This window comes from Dipodomys merriami, unplaced genomic scaffold, assembly GCF_024711535.1.
Source record: "Dipodomys merriami isolate MVZ:Mamm:240054 unplaced genomic scaffold, mDipMer1.0.p SCAF_3467, whole genome shotgun sequence".
Lineage (NCBI taxonomy): Eukaryota > Metazoa > Chordata > Mammalia > Rodentia > Heteromyidae > Dipodomys > Dipodomys merriami.
Window position 1 is genome coordinate 12,236 of NW_027205012.1, and position 5,993 is coordinate 18,228.

Here is a 5,993-nt window from a genome sequence, read left to right on the forward strand (position 1 = left end):
AAAGAAATGTACTCATTACCTTGCTCATGTAATGGTAACCCATGTGTACTATATTTTCACACACACAAAAAAAACTTATGAATATAAAAAAGAAAGTCATTTAGGGCTCTGGGAATTTGGCTTTATGGAACAGTTATTGCTTAGCATGCATGAAACCCTGGGTTCAATTCCTCCATACTACATAAACAGAAAAGGCAACACTGGAAGTGGTGCTTTGTCTGAAGTGGTAGAGTGTTGGCACTGATGTAAAATAAAAAAGAAGCTCAGGAACAGTTCTCTGGCCCTGAGTTCAAGCCCCAGGATGGGCAAAAGAGTCATTTATCAAGTAAATGCAAAATAAAGAACCCATATTTGGAATATATAATTGTTCCTTCCAAATGATATCTAACAATAGTCTTTAATTCATGTACTTTACCTATATTAGAATACTGTGTTGAACAAAAAAATGTTTTCATAATAGATCATGGTAATTAATGCCAGTAGTATGTTTAGATATCAGGTGAAGATTAATCCTGGAAATTCAAAGATTCCAGGCTTTTGAGTGGTAACTGCTAATCACAATAAAAAGGTTAGTACATATGTGAGATTTGGAAATCTTTTTGGTAAATCAGGGCACCGAAAAGGCAGAGGTTAATTAATAGTTTTGACAGAGGAGAAGGAATAACTCCAGATTGAAGGAATAAATGATAGTAATAACTAAGTTACACCACGAACTGTTCTATGGAAGCATTTATGGTTATTGAAGAACTAGTTATCAACTAGGCTTATTCCTCAGTGCCTTTAGCATTCTAATCACTTAGACTAGTTCTTAATCTTTGTGTGATAAGTTGTATATCCTTCTATACTGTTCTTTCACAACTGATTTCCTTTGCTTTCTAAAAATCTATGTCTTTCATATTTCTCTATGAACAATTTCTGATACTAAGTCCACAAAAGCAGACAGCAGAGGATGCTAAGGTTAGAGTCCCACACCTCATGAGTCATTAATGTAACAACATGGAAAAGGAGGACATATTTATTGCTACCTCAATTTTTCTAAAAAGCTGCAATGTCACATCATTTGATTCAAATTTCCATTCTTTGTCTACATAATGTCATTTAGTGCACATAAATGCAAATATGAGACAGGTACTGGTGGCTCATTCCTATAATACTCGCTACTCAGGAGGTTGAGACCAGAGGATTGTGGTTCAAAGCAAGCCATTGTCAGGAAAATCCATGAGACATTTATCTTCAATTAGACACCAGAATCCCAGAAGTGGTGTTGTAGCTAGAGGTAGAGCACTAAATTTGAGCTGAAGACCTGAGGGACAGTGCCGAGGATTGGAGTTCAAGCCCCACGACCGACAGAAAATGTGTAAATATGACTTTGTTTCCCCCAAAGGAATGACAAAGTCAATAGTAATCTTCGCAAGCACAGAAAATAATTCCAAAAGGATTCAATGTACCTACTTTTGCTGAGTTAAGTTATGGCTTCCTTTCTGGACATATTCCCTTCTCTACGATTATCTAATGCACATACTTAGGTAGCAATTTAAAACTGAGAGTGATGATATTGTCCTATCAGAAATTCAAGTTAGTAATGAAAATTTCTTCTTAAGACCTTACACAAAAAATACCATGATATAGTGTAATAGAACTCACTGTTGAACATATGAGCTTTCTAATTGATCCAATATTTATTGGTACCAACATTAGAAAAAATGTATAATGCAGTAATAAAATAGAATTCCTTTGCATGACTACGTAAATTCCTTGTTTTTTTAAGTCACTGTTTTCATCTTAAAAAATAGGGCTGTCTATTGTCTTCATGTGATTTTGATGATTGAAAGTGCTTAATGAGAAATCAAAATGCATTATAGTCCTTTGTTATCAATTCTCACTTTTTCTTCTTGGAGAATATAATGATCAAACAATAGTTCAGAATCAGCAAGCAATAGGTCAGAATCATGTTTCCAGTGCAAGTGGATCACCAGTAAGTAATCCTAAATACCATTTTCCACAAAGTTTTTGTGACAGATATAATTGGCCTGCCTTCTCTAGCTGCTTTCCTAGTCTGGGCCTATTCCTTCATTGTACAGGAAAAGTGTGATTCAACTGATTTAAGTGAGATATGTTACTAGAAGTATCAAGGATTTAGATTCTTGTCTGTATATTAGTAAATCTGTGTCTCTTTATGTAGGCTACAAAAGTGAATTTACAAATTTCAAGTTAATACATGAATTCTCTTTCCATCTTTTTTAAAAAATAAAATTCTGCTTGCTCTATAAATTGATCAGAGGCATGGATTTGTGGCTAGGTAGGTCCTTGCACATCTCTCTGTTCCTCTCTCTCTTTCATGGTTCTCATAGATAATATGATTGCTCCATAATTATCCTAATTTATTTTGCTTTTATATTTTTGGTTTCATCATTTCATTTTCTGCTCTGCCATTTCACAAATCATTAATGTAGAAGGCATTATTTCATATTTTCTCATTCCTAGAATAAGCTGCACATGAAGACAGCCATAGTCCTCATTTTCAGTCTGTACCATTGAATACGGAGGAACATCTTTCCTCTGCTCTCCATCAAATCCCTACTCTCGTAAGAATAATTTAGAATAGTAAAAATGGAAAAAGAGAAAATAAAACATGGTGAAAAAAGATGCAGAAAATTCACCAGATATTTTTGAGCAGGTCAACCAACATGAACTATTAGGGAAATACATGGACACCTCATTTTCACTGGCACTCAAAGTCTCTGGTTAGGCAATTCTGATAAAGATGAGGAACAAGATGAAAATATGAGAAATGATATCAGTTGCAATAAAAAAATAGAGAAGGATCCAAGCAAATTTCTTCTTTGTGCTGCCGAAAATAATTGGCTTACTACAGTGCCGAGACTACTTTCCAAAATGGTCACTCATGTGAATACAAGGGATGACGATGAGTATACGCCTCTTCATCAGGAAGTCTACAGTGGACACTTAGACATTGTCCTTGAGTTGGTGGCTCAAGTGGCACATACAATAACTGTAGATGGATGGACATATCTGCACAGTGCTTATAAGTGGAATAATAACAGAGTGGCTTTTTTCTCACTTCATCATGATGCAGATTCTAAGGCCCATTCTAAAGGCCTCTTGACCCCCTTGAATCTTGCTGATGGAAATTAAGATAGCAAAAATTCATTTGATCCCCTACTGATGAAACATTACATAAAACCATGACTGAAGAACAATTTGGAAGAAACTGCGTTTGATATTGCTAAAAGGATAAGTATGTATCACTACCTCTTTGAAGTTGTGGAAGAATGCATAAATTTTTCCACTAAGTCCTAATGATTCAATTACTTTTTTTAAATTTCAAAAATGCCATTCCATCCTTTGTGTCCATACAAAATATTTTCAAAATACAAATAACAGCAATCACTTACTGTAAAAATTCATGGATTCTGTGGAATTCTTTCAAGTGAATTGCCTGCCTTTGATGTCCAAATGTATTCAAGTGTTTTTGTATACATCTATAATGATTTCTTCAGAGTTTGTGGCTTTTTAATCAGAAATAATTTTAACTTATCTATTGAAATTAATACAGAAACTAAAGATATTTCTCGTGCTTGTCTGAAAAAGTATATTTTAAAATATTCTATAGTCTATGTTTGTATAGTGTCCATAATCTATTTTATTGTCCCCCAGATATAATACTTTGAATTTTATGCTACTTTATAATATATAGCTTCATTAATGTTTCCTTTCAGGTTTCATTCCATATAGAAATAGTTTAAGATTCCTTTGTTTCCTAGGTCCTTATAGTATTATATTTCTTTGGGATAGAACGAAAATGTTGTCTAATTTCAAAAGTTTTATAGAGGATATGCTATGTAAAGGCCTTTCTTTTTTTTGGGGGGGGGCCCAGTTGTGGGACTGAACTCTGAGCTTGGGCGCTGTCCCTCAGCTCTTAAGCTCAAGGCTAGCTCTCTACCACTTGAGCCACAGTGCCAATTCCAGCTTTTTTCTTTTTGCTTATGTGGTGCTGAGGAATCGAACTCAAGGCCTCAGGCCTGCAGGGCAAGCACTCTAAGACTGATCCACCTTCCCAGCCCCATATAAAGGCCTATCTTTTTTCTATTTCTTTTTTTATTGTGAAAATACTGTACAGAGGGGTTACAATTACATGGGCAAGATAGTGAGTACATTTCATATCAAGCATTGTAGCCTCCTCCTTTGTTTACCCTTTCCATCCCTTCCTATCCTCCCTCTCCCACACCCAATCCTCCCCCCCAAGTTGTAAAGTTCGTTTTTGACATGACAACATGTACTTCTCATTGTTGCAACATGTCCACCTGTATCCTTATTTAAACGAATTGTTATTCCACTTCCCTTCCACAAATTATACCGACATCAAATACAGTGAAAGCAGGGTTATATTGTGGGGGAGGGACATACAAAGCAACAAAGAAATAATCTCATAATTGCATTAGAAACATATGCATGAAAGAAAAAAAAACATTTGGAAAAAATTATATTAAGTGAAGTAAGCCAGGCCCAAAGAAACGTAGGTCCCATGGTTTCCCTTATTTGCAATATCTAGTAGATGTATGAGTCAAGGGGAAACGGTCAGATAATGTGATGTCAGGAAAATGAACCCTTAGATATGTATTTTAATGTTTTTTTTCTTTCATGCATGTGTTTCTAACGCAGTTATAAGATTATCTTTTTGTTGCTTTGTATGTCCCTCCCCCAGAGTATAACCCCTGCTTTTACTATATTGGATGTCAGTATAACTTGTGGAGGAGATGGGGAAAAACCAATTGTTTAAGGATACAGGTGGACCTGTTTCAACAATGAGAAGCACAAGTTGTCATGTCCAAAACGAGATTTACAAAGTCGGTGCGGGGGGGGGGGGGAGGGGGGGCAAAGGAGAAGGATTGGGATTGGGGGGAAGGGGAGGCTGGGAAGGGATGTGAAGGGTAAAAAAAGGAGGAGGCTGCAATGCTTGGTAAGAAATGTACGCATTATCCTGCCCATGTAATTGTAACCCCTCTGTACAGTATGTTCACAAATAAAATAAAATTAAATTAAAAAAAAGAAAAAAAACATTTAAAATACATATCTTAGGGTTCATTTTCCTAACATCCCCTTATCTGACCTTTTCTGCTTGACTCATACATATACTAGATATTGCAAATAAGGGAAATTATAGGACCTATGTTTCTTTGGGCTTGGCTTACTTCACTTAATATAATTTTTCCAAGTCTTTCTGTTTCCTAACAAATCAAAGAAAGGTTGGACAAATGGGATTGCATGAAGTTGCAGAGCTTCAACATGGCAAAGGACATAGCTAGCAAGATCAATAGAATGTCAACGGATTGGGAGAAGACCTTCACTAGCCATACATCGGACAAGGGTCTCATATCTAAAATATACTTGGAACTCAAAAAATTAAATCCCCCAACAACAAATCCTCAAAGAAACAACTGCCCAAAAATTAAGTGGGCTAATAACTTAAAGAGAAAATTCTCTGAAGAAGAAAGAAGGATGGCCAATAGACCCATGAAGAAATGCTCAACCTCCCTAGCCATAAAAGAAATGCAATTCAAAACAAAATTGAGATACCACCTCACACCAGTTAGAATGGCAAAAATCAAGAACTCTAATAACAACAGATGCTGGAGGGGATGTGGACAGAAGGGAACCTTACTTCATTGTTGGCGGAAGTGTAAACTTGTTCAAACACTTTGGAAAGTAGTATGGAGGTTCCTCAAAGAGTCCACATCGAGCTCCCCTATGACCCAGCAGTCCCACTTTTGGGCATTTACCCAAGTGTTTACAAACAAGACCACACTAAAGGTATCAGCACAACTATGTTTATTGCAGCATTATTTACCATATCTAAGATCTGGAACCAACCCAGATGCCCCTCAGTAGATGAATGGATCAAGAAAATGTGGTATATATACAGAATGGAATTCTATGCCTCCATCAGAAAGCATGACATTGCCCCATTTGTT

General features: G+C 36.1%; 1 pseudogene; it reads left to right on the forward strand.

The window, feature by feature from the left end:
* The first annotated feature begins 2,610 nt into the window (after positions 1 to 2,610).
* LOC138803720 (ankyrin repeat domain-containing protein 49 pseudogene) lies at positions 2,611 to 3,321 on the forward strand (annotated as a pseudogene).
* Positions 3,322 to 5,993: the final 2,672 nt, after the last annotated feature.